The sequence below is a fragment of the Lactuca virosa genome, chromosome 4 (assembly GCF_052849685.1).
Source record: "Lactuca virosa cultivar CGN04683 chromosome 4, Lactuca_virosa_CGN04683_v6, whole genome shotgun sequence".
Taxonomy (NCBI): domain Eukaryota; kingdom Viridiplantae; phylum Streptophyta; class Magnoliopsida; order Asterales; family Asteraceae; genus Lactuca; species Lactuca virosa.
The window spans coordinates 274790159-274807241 of record NC_136429.1 but is presented as its reverse complement, the minus strand read 5'-3'; positions in this window follow the sequence as shown (position 1 = coordinate 274807241).

Sequence of the window (17083 nt, the reverse complement as noted above, 5' to 3'; positions counted from 1 at the left end):
GTTTTTGATGTTCAGCTTTGACTATTGAGCAAGTTAAACACTTCCCAACATATAAGGCAATATCCCTTTTCATTCCAGGCCACCAATAGTACTCTTTAAGATCCTTGTACATTTTATCCGCTCCAGGGTGGATTGAGTATTTAGATCGATGAGACTCCTCTAGTACCATGTCTCTCAGATCGTTAACCCTTGGAATCCAGACCCTGTCCTTAAAATAACGAACTCCATCAGGTTTGGTTTCAAATCTCACTTCCAAACCATGTAAGGTTTCGCCTGGAAGACGTTCCTTGAATAGCGCTTTCGCCAGGGCATCAATGATTTGAGATTTCAAGCTTGTCTGAATTACCATTCCTAAAGCTCTCACACGGGAAGGTTTCACTCTTTCTTTCCTACTTAGAGCGTCGGCTACTACGTTAGCCTTCCCTGGGTGATATTGTATCTCACAGTCATAATTACTAAACAACTCTACCCATCTCCTCTGCCGCATGTTTAACATTTTCTGATCTAGGATATGCTGAAGGCTTTTGTGATCAGTATAAACGGTGCACTTGCTTCCATACAAATAATGCCTCCATATCTTTAGAGCGAAAACTATTGCTCCTAGTTCTAGATCATGGGTTGTATAATTCTTCTCATGCGGTTTGAGTTGTCTGGAAGCATACGCAATGACCTTATCTTTTTGCATTAACACACATCCTAATCCTTGATGAGACGCATCACAATACACTACAAAGTTCTCTGATCCCTCTGGTAAGGCCAGAATTGGTGCATTGCACAGCTTGTTTTTCAGGATTCGAAACGCTTCTTCGTGTTTCTCTTCGTAGAGAAATTTTCTGTCCTTTTGGGTCAAAGATGTTAATGGTTGAGCAATCCTAGAGAAATTCTCAATGAAGCGTCTGTAGTACCCAGCTAATCCTAGGAACTGTCGTAATTTCTGTCGGGGTTTTGGGGGCTTCCCATTTCTTGATTGCCTCGATCTTAGCTGGATCTACATGAATTCCTCTTTCGCCGATCACATGACCAAGGAAATGTACTTCCCGAATCCAAAATTCACACTTAGTGAACTTGGCATACAATTTCTGCTCCTTCAACAGCTCCAACACTAGCTTCAGATGTCTCTCATGATCTTCTTTGGTTTGTGAGTAAACAAGTATGTCATCGATAAATACAATTACAAACTTGTCTAGGTATGGTCTACATACCTTATTCATCAAATCCATGAAAACAGCGGGTGCGTTCGTTAGTCCAAAAGGCATGACTAAGAACTCATAATGTCCATAACGGGTTCTAAATGCTGTTTTGTGAATGTCTTCTTCGTGAACTCTTAGTTGATGGTATCCTGATCGGAGGTCGATCTTTGAGAAGTATGAAGCGCCCTGCAACTGATCGAACAAGTCATCAATTCGAGGAAGAGGATATCGATTCTTGATTGTCAACTTGTTCAATTCTCTGTAATCAATACACATTCGGAATGACCCGTCTTTCTTTTTGACGAATAACACGGGGGCTCCCCAAGGTGAAGAACTTGGTCGTATAAACCCTTTGTCTAGAAGTTCTTGAAGTTGTCCGGACAGTTCTTGCATCTCGGATGGCGCGAGGCGATATGGTGCTTTTGCTACCGGTGCCGCTCCGGGAATTAAGTCTATCCGAAATTCGACCTGTCTGTGAGGGGGTAGACCGGGTAATTCCTCCGGAAACACTTCGGGATAGTTTTGAACCACCGGAATCTCCTTGAGTTGCTTAGCTTCGGGTTCTCTTTCTAGCACGTGGGCCATGAATGCAATACAATTCTTCTTCAGGTACTTGTGAATATTCATGCTTGATACAATGTTTAAACTTCTTCCTGGCTTCTCACCGTGTATGATAAGGGTTTCTCCATTGGGGAGAGGTACCCTGATGATTTTCTCGTAACAACCAATGTCCGCTCTATTTTTGGATAACCAATCCATTCCTACTATTACATCAAAACTACCTAGCTCTATAGGAATTAGGTCAATGCTAAAGAGTTTATCAGCTAAATTCAGAGTACAGCCAGGAATTATTTCATTAGCCCTAATTTCATACCCATCAGCAAGTTCAATAGCATAAGTATTCCTCATCTTTCTCGATTTCAAGTCAGTTAATGGTCTAAATGCTAAAGAAACAAAACTCCTTTCTACTCCCGCATCGAATATTACTGATGCAAAATGGTTGTTCAGGAGAAACGTACCTGTTATCACCTCAGGGTTCTGACGAGCTTCTTCTGCACCAATCACAAAGGCTACACCTCTTGGCCGCCCACCTTGATATCCTTGGAAATTTTGCCTAGCTTGGCCTTGTCCATTGTTACCAGGCCCCTTGTTCAGTTTGGGACAAGCACTACGCAGATGATCAGTACTCCCGCACTCGTAACATGCCCTTTTTCCATCCTTATTCAGCTTACAATACTTCGGGTAATGGCCTGTCTGTTTACAGTTTTGGCACACTGGGCAAGCTCCCTTGTGATGGAAGTTACACTTATTGCACTTCGGAAGCGGTCCTGAGTACTGCTTTCGCTCCTGCACTTCCATGACTTCCGGTTCCTGAGTTTTCACTGGTTCTTGCTCCTGGGCTCTTACCATAAAGTTTCTTGAGACTTTCTGCTTCCTCCCTGACTTGCCTCCAAACTTCTTCTCTCCCTTATCTGCTGGCTTCCTCTTGCTACTAGAGTTTTCCTTTGTCGATGCTCCCATCCTTATCACATCATTGGTTAGTCGATTTCCTAGACTTACTGCACTTTGAATGGTAGTTGGGTTTGCTGAAGTAACCATTCCCCGAATCTCTGGTGCCAGACCCCAGATGTAACGATCTATCCGTTTCTCCTCAGGAGTAACCATGTGAGGTACCAGTTTTGCTAGTTCATGAAATCGGACTGTGTACTTCTCTATTTGTGTTCCAACCATAGAATGGTTCCAGAACTCAGATTCAAGCTTCTGAATTTCATCCTTGGGACAATACTCCTCTATCAGTAGCTTCTTCAGGTCTTCCCAAGTTAGCTGATATGCCGCTGCACGACCTCAGGTTTGCACTAGAGTATTCCACCAGGTCAATGCCCTATCTTGGAGTAGACAAGTTGCATACTCAACTTTGTTGCGCTCGAGGCATTTGCTAATGTGAAGGACCGACTCCATGCTGTCAATCCATTTCAGCAACCCGACCGCACCTTCCTTTCCATGGAACTCCTTAGGTTTACAGGCCATAAAGGACTTGTAGTTGCATTCTCTTTCATTGTTTCCCCGGTTTCCTCCACTACTTCCTTGGTTAGCATTAAGACCCGCAGTTACTTGAGTGACAATGTTTGGGATTGCTGCCATGAGTTGCTGTGCTACAATTTGAGCAGCATCGGGTGTTTCGTTCTGTGGGCGCCCACGATTAGGCCTTCCTGACATGGTTCTAAGACACAAGAGTAGAAATACCTATAAATACATAAAATAATGTATAATATTTAGTTCACTACTATTTTGGAAACCGTAAGTGTTGTCAAATTAATGGTTTGCATTAATACTAGGCATATAGATTTGAAAAAAAGAAAGAAAAGAAAAATCTTTTTATTCGACCATTGACTAAGTAAATTCTAGGGTTTGACCTCATAGTAAAAGTTTTTAAACATAAAATAAACTTCTTCATCACCATTTGAAATAGTCTTAAAACCAAAACAATACATCAATTCCCCAAATAAAATTTTAAATGTTTTTCCCCAAAAGACACCCAACATGGGTTTTCGTTTCATGACAAAATAAAATAAAATACTGAAATCAGAACCAAATACTAATCGCTATCCCAACAAGAAACATCAACACCACAATCAGTAATAGCCCTCCAAGCACATAATATGCCGTCATCGCATGACCTGCCTCTCGTCTAGCAGCACTAGCAGTGTCAGTAGCCTCCATCGAATGTTGAAACAGGATTTCCATCCCTGTCATCACTTCATTCAATACCTCCTGATGCCCAGCTATCACAGCGAGGCTATGACGTAGGTCCGCTGCCATTGAATGCATCCTCCGGGACTCCTCCGGGGTCATACATGGCTGCCTGACAGGTATCCCTATGACTCGCTGTGGTGGGGGTGCTCTCGGTCCTACAATGCTAGGTCCTACCCTGCTAGGTCCTGCCGTGCCAAGTCCTGCTGTGCTGGTGGCTATCCTTCCTGGAATGGGAACACTCTTCCTTGCCGTCCTCCGAATGCGAAGCCCATAAAGTGGTGGCTGTGGCATCACCGATGTAGGCGATGCCTCGCATCGCTGACTCGGGGCGTTGTCATTGCTGATCTCCACCGAGTTTCCTGTATCTTCTGTGTCTTCCGAGGGGTCTTCCTCCACCGAGGCGGGGGGATCACGTCGAGGGATAACAGTGACGTAGCCGGACTCATCAGCTGAGGCGGTAGCGTGAGAAGATGACGATGTCGACACAGTGGACTGAGACATAGATTCAATGAGATATGAAATAAATGACAATGCATGCCTATAATATGCAATGCTTACACACACCAAATTAACCTTTTTGAATTTTTGAAATAAAGTTTTCTCAAAAATTTTGTTGAACATATTCCCATTATAATTAGCTTAAGCTTTGTATAAATCTTTCTTTAATTAAACATAGGTGATCAGACTATGTTTAATTGAGGTCCAACGATACAATTCCCGACCTAATTATATTAGTAATATGTTTGATGTAAAAAGAATTTTTATAAGTTTTGATTATAGGTTGTGTTTTCTTAAAGGAAAACTGATGTTCTCTATAACTTTAGCTCTGATACCACTTCTGTCACACCGCGCTAAAGCGGAAACGCAAGGTATGACAGCGACAAAGGTTTCATTGCAAAAGATAAAGATACATCACCATAGCAATATTTAAAAGTTTACAACCCATAGCTTAAAAGAAACAAGTACAAGTTTTTCCAAAATAACATTGTTCAAAATATAACTTCATAAATAACTTCAACACGATGCAGCATGCTCTATGATGATGAATCTTTATATCCACTTACTAATTATTTCCTGAAAAAGCATGTAAAACGAGCGTCAACTATGAAAATAGTTGGTGAGTTCACAAGTTTATAAAATCAAGATTTGGAATAAGTCTTTCATAAATACAAGTACATTGCTTTAATGAGAAACAAAGTTGATTGCCATTATTGATAACAAGTTTATTGCTATAACGAGAAACGAGTTTGTATGTGTATGAGCAAACAATGAGTCTCAACCAAACCTATGACTGAAGCCCTATCAAGATCTATGCTTATCGTTCCATAGATGAATATGGTATCATGCACTCCAGCAATAGGGCGAGTGAGGAGTTGTCAATTCCTAATAGCGCTATCCATAATGACCATTGGCTCAAAGAGTTAATGGTTAGAGATAAGGGAAGGGCCTTAGTACGATAAGTTCCCATGTTCTGTGTTGCATAGACATACATAGAGAGACATAGCAATACAATAGCAATCATGTTTGATATAAATCGATTTAAATACAACATGCAAATAATAGTTTTTCGGGACATGCTTTTCCACCCAAAACATAAAAACTGAAAATAGGGGAGTGCGTGAATACTGACAATGTTTCGAGTAGGTACAAGTAGTGCCTCGGAATACACCAACGCCTTACTACCGGGATCCTACGACATCAAACACACACTAGTAAGTTTCCATGTCGAAATCTAATGCTAATATACTAAACTCTACATATAGAGAAATGCCGAATTTATGTTCTAATATCGGTTTTATATTAATTGGTTACGATTTTTCTGAAATGGTGAAATTCTATAAGTCATGTGATTAAGAAAATTTTGGATAATAATTTTCCAGATTTAGTAATATAATTTGAGGGTATTTCAACACATTTAAAGGTGTTTTAAATTCCTAAAAACGCAAAATACTATCAAATAGTTTCCAAAAATTGTCAAACCTTGTATTTTCATTCTAAATACAATAGAGGTTTTCCAGAAAATTTCCCTTGAATTTTTTTGATATGGTTAACTATTTTTCCAAGTTTTTAAGCCTTCATAACCAAATAAATTCACGAAAAATAGCATTCAAAGGATGAAAATTCTCAAACTTTTTATTTTACTGTTATTACACATTACTAAGCTAGGAAAAATATAAAAATGGATTTCCAAGCTGTTTAATTATATTTTATGATTTTTGAGCATTTATTCTAATAAAAATTGAAATAAATAGAAAACAGTTTCCAAAATTACTCAAACTTTTTATTTAACTGTTATTATATATTACTAAGCTAGGAAAAATATAAAAATGGATTTCCAAGCTGTTTAATTATATTTTAAGATTTTTGAGCATTTATTCCAATAAAAATTGAAATAAATAGAAAACAGTTTCCAAAATTACGCAAACTTTTATTTAACTGTTATTATAGATTACTAAGCTAGGAAAAATATAAAAATGGATTTCCAAGCTGTTTAATTATATTTTACGATTTTTGAGCATTTATTCCAATAAAAATTGAAATAAATAGAAAACAGTTTCCAAAATTACCCAAACTTTTTATTTAACTGTTATTATACATAACTAGGCTGAGAAAAATATAAAAGATATTTTTCAGTGGGTATTTCTTTTTTTCCTTGTTTTATCCCCTTAAATAATCATTAATTGAATAATAAATAGTAAACAGTTAAAATAAATTACCAAAAACTTTTGTAACATCATTTACAGTATAAGTAATCTGGGAAAAATACCAAAAGTGGTTTTCATGTTGTATAATCTGATTTTGGGTATTTATGTGTATTTAAGTGTATTTAACCTTAGCAAATAGGAGAAAAATAGTATACAGTAGAGGAAAATCATCAAAAATTTTATGTAACCTCCTAATGTACAACATGATGTTCTGGTAAATTTTCATGAATTTTGGATAGTCAGAACTATTTTTCCTATTTTTAGGCCATTATAACTACCAAAAATTGGGAAAAATAGAAAGGCATGATGAAAAATTCTGAAATTATTTTTCTGAGTCTCCCACCACAGGTAAGAGCTGCGCAAATTGTTAGATACAATTTTCACACTCTTTAAAGTGGTTTTGTAATTTATTGCACCCAAACAAAAAGAAAATCGAAAATCATACTAAACAGCAACATAAAATTGATATTTAATTAGAGGTCATTATTCACCATAGGGGTCATCCAAGAATTTATTCCGGATTTATAGACCTCTGGAAATATTTTATGTGATTTATGCCCTTGTTTTCTTGCAACAATTTTAATAAATCAAGGAAACGATAAAAACTCTTGGGATTTTCCAGATATTCATATTACCTTAGTGGGAATCTGGAAAAAATTTGATTTGAGCAGAAAAGAACTTTTAGATATTTTTCTAGACAAAATCATTTCCATGCACTATTAACAATGTACTTTGATCATCAAGCTCTTTAGCTTGGTGTTCATCACATGCATCACGGTTTGAAGACCATGCATGGACATATGTTTGTCATAGTGATGTTTTTAAAGGAAATACTTGAATGCATAAGGTGTATGAACCTTTAAAACTTGTAAAAATCCGAACTTTAGTGTTTGACATAGGTTTTGGTCCTTGGATTTCACCATTAAACAACATGCATGTTGTTCTTGGGTGAAACCCTACCACCATCATCCTCAAACTCGACATTCATGAACATGTTCATGAATGTTCATAAAGAATGGTGTAGAAGGAAGAGAAGTACAAGAAAACTCTTTAAAACAAGAAAGAAAAGTAAGGGAAAATGAAGGATTTTTGTGAATACCTTGAAGAACAACCTTAGAAGATGAAGATTTAAGTGTGGAGAGGTGTTCTTGGCTGATGATTTTCGTGGGTTTGGAGAGAGAGGAGGAGAGTTTGAGAGTTGAAAGGGTGGAGTGTGAGAGGGAGTGAAGAGAGAAGTGGAAGAGTGGGGATTGTGTTTTAATGATTGAAGTTTTGGGAAGAGAGAGGGCATGGGGGAGAGGATGCACGAATTTTATGAGTGAGAGAGGCTCCCTCTCTCCTAAAATTCAAATTATATGCATTCCCTCTTGAATTTTTGATAAAACCCTAATTTTTATAAAAATGCTTCTTTATGTAATTCTTGATTTATTTAAAAATCTTTGTTTTTAACTAATAAATTATGATTAATGTTTGATAATTAAATTTTTATGTCATTGATTATAATCTATAATTTGAGTAATAAAAATTTTATATTAGGAAGTTTATAGCAAATTTTATAAAGGTTTTAAGCTTTAAAGTTTATAAATTTGGATTTTTGGGCTCTTTAGGGCTTTTGGAACTTTGTTTGATATTCACCATCATATTGGAATGAAATTAGAATATTTTAATTTATTTTTAGGGTTTTATACCCTTTTTCAATTGTAACAAAGTTTGAAGTTTCATTCTAATTATGGTATTGGCATTTCCTATTGTAGTTAAGCAACTTACTAGAATCGTAAGAGTCAAGTATATTAGTCCTAGATCTTAGTTGGATCCTAGTTTATGCAAGATTTTGACCTAATTTTTACTACTAGGCCATGGCATGTTGTGCATGAATGGTTTTTATAAAGATGCATGAGTCCGAGAATGACCTGAATTGACAGTTGTCACACTACCTGTATGGTACAAAAAGTACTATCTTTACAGACCACAAAAGCTTACAACATATATTCGACCAGATGGAGCTCAACATGAGACAACGACAGTGGGTCGAGCTACTCAGTGATTACGAATGTGAAATTCGTTATCATCCGGGTAAAGCCAACATAGTAGCCGACGCCGTAAGTCGGAAAGAATACTCTGGTCGTAGAGTCAAATCATTGGCGAGTGAAACCCTAAGTGGGATGGATAAGAATTTGGAAGTCAATGGTGGCGGAGCCATATACCTCATGGATCGGATCTGGACACCGAAACACGGTGGCTTCAGAGACTTGGTCATGACCGAGGCACACAACACTCGTTATTCCGTCCACCCAGGTTCAAATAAGATGTATCTGGATCTTAAAAAGCTATACTAGTGGCCTAACATGAAAGCAGAGATTGCTACGTTCGTAAGTAAATGCCTTACTTGCGCCAAGGTCAAGGTCGAATACCAGAAACCCTTCGGTCTTCTACAACAGCCGGAGGTACCTGAATGGAAGTGGGAGCGGATCACCATGGACTTCATAACCAAGTTGCCCAAGACAACGGGTGGACTTGATACCATATGGGTCATCGTCGACAGATTGACCAAGTCCGCACACTTCCTGCCTATCAAAGAAACATACAAGATGGAGAAGCTTACAAGAACTTACATTCGGGAGATTGTACGACTGCACGGTGTTCCCATATCCATTATCTCGGACAGAGATAGTAGATTCACTTCGAGGTTCTGGCAGTCGCTACAAAGTTGCCTAGGAACTAGGCTGGACATGAGTACAACCTACCATCCACAGACCGACGGATAAAGTGAGAGAACTATCCAAACCTTGGAAGATATGTTGCGAGCCTGTGTGATCGACTTTGGGAAGGCATGGGATACTCATTTACCCCTTGTCGAATTTTCCTACAACAACAGTTATCACACGAGCATAAAGGCTGCTCCATTCGAAGCCCTCTATGACCGAAAGTGCAGATCCCCTCTGTGCTGGGCTGAGGTGGGAGATACCGAGTTAGCTAAAAGACGAGTTCCTGAAAGCACTCTCACAGGTCCGGAGATCATTCGGGAAATGACAGAGAAGATCGTTCAGATTCGTGAACGGTTGAAAGCCTCTAGAGAGCGACAGAAAAGCTACGCTGATAAGCGAAGGAAACCGTTGGAATTCCAGGTGGGCGACCGTGTTCTATTGAAGGTCTCACCCTGGAAGGGCTTGATACGCTTCGGAAAGCGTGGAAAGCTAAATCCAAGGTACATAGGGCCTTTCGAGATTCTCGCAAGAATCAGCCCTATAGCTTACAAACTTAACTTACCACGCGAACTCAGTAACGTACATTCTACTTTCCACGTCTCGAACTTGAAAAAGTGTCTGTCCGACGAGACTCTTGTAATCCCACTCGACGAGATCGAGATCAACGAGAGCCTCAACTTCGTGGAAGAACCAGTAGAGATCATGGACCGGGAGGTCAAGCAAACGAAACAAAGCCGTATCCCGATAGTGAAGGTTCGCTGGAACGCCAAGCGAGGACCTGAATTCACTTGGGAGCGAGAGGATCAGATGAAACTGAAATATCCTCGTCTTTTTACTTAATTATTTGTAACTACTTATTTTCTTAAACTCTAATTTCTGGACGAAATTCCTTCTAACGGGGGGATGATGTGACAACCCAAAATTTCTATTATGTACAACCATTCGATTCAATAGAAGTCAGAATGGTTTCTACTAACTTTCAAGCTTTTTGGAAAAAGTTTGAGTGTTTTAAAGTTAGTACTTCAGGAGATAACAGGAGAGAGGATGCCCTAGGGTTTATTGTGCAACAATAATATTCCAAAACTCCAAGAGTTTGGAGTTTACGGCCTAAACAAAGGTTTTTACGGCCGTAAACCCTAAAAGGGGGTATAAATATGACACTTAGTCATTATTTACCACTTTTCACATTTTCAAGATCCAAAACCCATTTCTGCCTCAAGTATCATCCGACTTTTCTTCAAGATCTTCAACTTTGTAAGTGTTTCTATCCCTAAAAAGTTGATATCTTACTTAATCTAATGATCTTACATGATTCCATCCGTGAAATCATTCCAAAATTGTAGATCTTCAAGTTTCACCCAGCACACCAAGAACACACACTAGTGTTCTTGGACTTTTAGCACCTTTTCAAGCTTCTACCTAGTAAGTACTCTTACCCTAGTGTATTATAAGACTTGTTACACTTCTAATCATCAAGAAAACACCCAAGAATCAAGATCAAAGGTGTTTACGGTCCAAGATGTTCTTGGACCGTAAACCCTAACAAAGGGGCCAAAGTGGCCTTAGTCCTTTACCAAGACTTGGAAACCAGCCTAGACCCCTTCCTTGATGTGCTTAGTACTTGAAAACATCAAAAGACCATAAACCATTTGGGTTTATGGCCGTAAACCCAAGGAGAAGTGGTCTAAGGACCGTAAACTCCCTAAAGGAGTGAAATGGTGCCCTAATCTCTTCCTGAGGCTTAAACATGAAGTAGGAATGCTTTTTATGATCTTCAAAACACAAAATGGTCAAGTACCATGAGTTTACGGCAGTAAACTCATGGGTTTACGACCGTAAACTCAATAAGAGTTGGTCACAAAACCGTAAACTCCAAAGGAGTTTACCCTTGAACCCTAAACTCAATTACAAGGTCCTACCACCCTTAGATGCAATCCTTAGGACTTATAGCACTTAAATCAAGTGTTTTACATGTCTTAGGATGTCTTAAACTTGGTTAATTAGTTGTTTTATGACTAATTGGATACATATATGTGTGATTATATGTTAACTAGGATCTTTGTGTGTGTACAAGTCTTCACTTGACACCTAGCATCCTATCCATTCCGTTTATCCAAACCACTCACTACAGGTGAGTTCATACCCCCTTAATCAATATTTTAAATGATTTTAAATGCTTTCATGGGGGGAATACAAGTAGAAAATAGGAGGTTATAGAATCAATCACATGTGATTTATAACAGTGTTTTCAAACAACTGATTTCACATACTTCAAAATGTGATAAATACAATGCTTTTCAGTTATTTTTACATTGTTATCAACAAATTACTATTGAATTATTTTATAAACTGACATCAAGTTATTATTTATTGTTCAAAACTCTTAAATGTTTTACAAAACCTCTTTCAATTTATTGTTAAAAACCATATGTATACACTTATGTTTCATGTATATATGTATTGATATGAGAGCTTTCATTCTTTCTTCAGTTCCAGCACTCTTGAGTAGCAAGGGTGTATAAAACTACTTGGACATTCAATTTACATTCCAGTAAACTATTATAGGTATAGTTTAGGGGATACAAATTATTATTCCTATTAGAAGGAATTACACAAGAGTCAGTTCATTCATGAGTCTATACTACTATATGAAGAGATACTATTACATGTTATCCAGAGAGAAATATTATATCTATACAGAGAGAAATACTATATATATACTATACGGGACTGACCATCCTACACCTGGCTGCTAGCTACAGGGGGACCTGTTCATCGACGAATGATCTCGGTTGTACTGTTCGGCGAGTTTCCACGCCGTGTTTATCCTAAGGCAAAAGGATACGATTTCAATGATTATATAATTTTCCCTATTACTTTTATTTTGTGACACATTCACATAAACGATGAGGTAGACTATATTTTTTTAATAATAGTTGTATAGGGAAAAATCTTCATTGATACAAAACTGCAAACCTTCAAAGCATTCGGGTCTTGGTAGAAGACTACTTTTTATACTAGTAGGAAATATGGGATTTTCTAGGGTTTTCACACTTATACTAAATGTTTTGTTAAACGTTTACAAGTCTTTCATAACAGCTTTTCGAATCAATGACACCATTATACTTATGAATTCACCCGCTTTTTGCTGATCTACACTTTCAAAATAACTTGTATTCTCAGGTCACCAGTAGACAGGTACGATGACCAGGTTTTGAGAAGACGGAGCACAGACAAGACTCGTCTTTTATTTTGATTACATATTTTGGTGTCTTATTACTATGAAAGAACAGTCATGTATTAAAACTTTACTTTTAATGCAATGGATGATGTTGTTGCTTGTTTACTACTTTGCACTGTTATGATACTTTACATGACGTCCTCCACCCCCGAACGTTTCCGCCGTTCTAGTTTTGGGGTGTGACATCCAGGACTCGGTCAATAGATGCTCGACCTTGCTCGGTGTTCCGAGCAATCCTACGGACCAGGATGGGCAGGACTCGATCAGCTGAACCTCCCTCGCTTAAGTCATAGAAGCTTCGGTCTCCGTTGTAAGGTAACGACTGACCTTGCTCGTGACTCCATCTGTCCAAGTTTGTTGCCTACAGAGGTGTGGGGCCTTGAAATGTTGGACGAGGGTTTGGATTTGGGTTTGGGTTTTGAGCTACTGGGGGTAAGTTGTTGACTTCTGGTTCTGATTCCGAACCATCAGAAATGCCTTCAGCTTGGTGATCATCCAAAGGGATTGGGTGATCATCTTCTGGCTCTTCTCCCAGCCATCCTGCATTGCCGTGGTTGGGATAGTATGGGTCTCCGGGAAGATGGAATCCAGCCATGATATCTATGCGAGAAAAGGGATATAAGAAATAAGCACATAAGTAATTTATAGTAACACAAAATACTCTTATAGTATTTTAGGTTTATGTTTTGTTCTAAGGTTTTCGTTATGGTATTGTTAGTAAGTTTTTAGACTTGCTGCAACCTCACAACCACACTTAGGCACATGCTAGTCACTCCTCGAATAATATAGTTGACCAGGCTATATCTTCCCAGATTTGACTATATGTCTCTAAGTCTACTTGTGCTGCCCAACAATTGTAATACTTTTGTTCTGTCCTAGTGACACTGATTTTAGTATGAATGCAGGTATGTATTCTTGGTTAAATATTTTATTATTTAAAAGTATAAACTCTTTATCAGAGTATTTTTAAATCGCGTTGTGCTTATATTTCGTATATCTTTTATGGGTTGATATACTCGATTCACTATAATAAATGCTCTGATACCAATCTGTCACACCCCAAAACCGGAACGGCGGAATCGTTCGCGGGTGGAGGACGTCATGTACAGTATCACAACAATGAATAGTAGTAAACAAGCAACAACATCATCCATTGCATTAATAATATAATTTAATACAAGTGTGTTCTGTTTAGTTTAATAGACACCAAAAATATGAAACAAAATAAAAGATGAGTCTTGAACGAGCTCCATCTTCTCAAAACCTGGCATCAGTACCTGTCTACTGGTGACCTGAGAATACAAGTTATTTTGAAAGAGTTGATCAGCTTTAAAGCTGGTGAGATCATAAGTATTTTAGTGTCATTGTTTGTAAGAAAGTGCTTGTAAGTATGCGATGTGTAAGTTTGTACAAGTTTGTGAATGTTTGTAAAATGTTTGAATCCCCTAGAAAACCCTATGTTTTTCTACTAAAAGTAGCCTTCTACCAAGGCATCAAGTGTTTGTATGTGTGTCCCTTGTAAGAGTATGTATTTTCCTAAAATCTGACTATCATTAACCAAAAATATAGTTTTTACATTACTGTTCATTGTGTGAAGATCACAAAGTGAATGCGATGGGAAATAAAATAGTATTGTAGTGTTGTATTAAGTAACTATTGTTGTACTAACTACCTTAAACCAATTGTTATTTAAAGTACCATGTAATCGGCATGTACCATACTACCGATTAGAAACACGACGATGTAAGACGTCGGAAGGAATGACGTTTGGCACCTGTAGACTTGTAAGTCCCACTATAGCGAGAAGCAAGGTGTAGGATAGTCAATCCCGTATACATCTATACACAAACTCAACGCTCTCCACTTAAGGAGATTCCGGATACAAAACGAGCCATGACAGGTGATGCCATGCCCCGTTACATGGCTCACATAACTGTAGTAGTGTTCTTGTATATGTATTGTGTGTAGTAGCTGTATTGTGTGTTCTATCTCTATCTAGTATGTATGTATGTTCTCTCTGTTTTTCATAATAGTATGTTCCCTTGTATAATATATAGTGTGTACTAGCTGTATTGTAATGTATAGTATGTACTAGCTGTATTGTAATGTATAGTATGTATTAGTTGTATTGTAATGTATAGTATGTGCTAGTTGTATTGTAATGTATAGTGTGTACTAGTTGTATTGTATGTTCTCTTTCTCTGTCTAGTATGTATGTATGAACTGACTCCTTGTATGTTTCATTGTTCTAGTAATAGTATTAGTAACTTCCTAAACTATGCCTATTATAGTTTACTAGTAATGTTGTTTGTATACCTTTGCTACCCAAAGGTATTGAATAGAAAGAAGGAACTTTGATATCTATATACATATACATAATATATAACTAGGATTCAAACGACCTTCGGACAAATAACCGATACCCTAAGTCCACAACCAAACAAGGAACGGGAGGTAAGGTGAGCTATCAGTCCTAAGTCCTTTCAATCCTACTTATATAACTATATCTATATAGATATACAATTAACAAAATATAATTTTAAAAGAGTTTAATAAAAGTATTTGACATGTAAAAGATTTTGTAAAACAGTTTGAAGTAGTTTGTTTGATAACACAGTTTGAAAAGTAATAAATCCACTTGTTTGGTAGTTATTAATCACATCTGATTGATATAATAACTATAATAGTTCAACTTGTATCCCCCCCCATAAAAGTATTTAAAATCATTTAAAAGGTTGATTAAGGGGTATGAACTCACCTGTAGTGAGTGGTTTGGATGAACGGATGGTATAGGATGCTAAGTGTCAAGTGAAGACTTGAACACACACACGGATCCTAATTAACATATAATAACACATATATGCATCCAATTAGTCTTTTAACAACTAATTAATCAAGTAAAGACACCCTAAAACATGGATAACACTTTGATTCAAGTGCTAGCAGTACCAAGGATTGCATCTAAGGTTTGTAGGGCTTTGCTATTGAGTTTATGGTCCAAGGGTAAACTCTTCATGAGTTTACGGTTTTGGGTTTACGGTCCCAATGGGTTTACGGCCGTAAACCCATGGTAACTTCTACCATTTTGTGTTTTGAGGTCTTATAAGTCATAAAGAAGTATCCTTACTTCAAGTCTAAGCCTTAGGAAGCATTAGTGGCACAATAGCACGACTTTATAGAGTTTACGGTCCATGAACCATTTCTCCATGAGTTTACGGCCGTAAACTCTATGAGATCTTGATCTTTTTGATGTTTAAGGTCCTAAACACTTCAAGGAAGTGATCTAGACTAGTATCCAAGGCTAAAGAAGGTACTAGGGCTCACTTTGCCCCATTTATTAGGGTTTACGGTTCAAGAGCATGTCTTGACCGTAAACACCTTTGATCTTGTGTTTCTTTGTGTTTTCTAGTTGAATAAGAAGTGGAACAAGCCTTATAACACACAAAGGTAATAATACTTACAATAAAGAAGCTTGAAAGGGTGCTTAAAGTCCAAGAACACTAGTGTGTGTTCTTGGTGTTCTTGGTGAAATGAAGAACACTTGAAGATCTACACAAATGGAATGATTTCATGGATGAAATCATGTAAGATCACTAGATTAAGGAAGAGATCAACTAATTAAGGAAAGAAACACTTACAAAGTTGAAGATGAAGAAGGAAAATTGGATGCTACTTGAGAGAGAAGTGAGTTTCTAGGCTTGAAATGATAAAAAAGTAAGTAAAATGACTAAGTGTCATATTTATACTCCTTAGAGTTTACGGCCGTAAACACCATGTTTAGGTCGTAAACTCCAAACTCTTGGAGTGTTGGAACTTTATTGATGCACAATAAACCCTAGAGTATCTTCTCTCCAGTCATCTCTTGCAGTACTAGGCTTTAGAACACTCAAACTGACTCCAAAAAGCTTAACAGTTAGCAGAAACAATTCTGACTTCTATTGAAGTGAATGGTTGTACAGAATAGAAATTTCGGGTTGTCACAGCCTCTCCTTTCCCCATGGTTAAGACCCTTCTTGCATTCTGATTGTTATTCTTGGGGCAGTTGCATTTAAAATGGCCGGTTTCCCCGCATCTGTAACATGCGCGGCTGGCTCCGGTGTTGTTGTCATTGGGCTGCTTTTTTTGTTGCGGGGGTATCTTGCAATACCGGACAGTGTGTCCTTTTTTATTACAGTTGGTGCATTGGAAATCCTTGCATGCCCCGTATTGGTGATAGTTACACTTGTCACACTTGGGATTGGATCTCGCGTATGGCTTTGTTGGCGCGGTTGCGGTTGAGGCTGGGGCTGGTGCGGCTGGAGCGGTGTCACACCCCAAAACCGGAACGACGGAATCGTTTGGGGGTGGAGGACGTCATGTTTAGTATCACGAGATATGTATATGGTAAGCAAGTAATGAACAACCATTTCATTTCGAAAGAAAGTGTTTACAATGTGTGTGTTCACAAAACATAGAATTCATACACAAATAACAAAACAAGACTTGAAG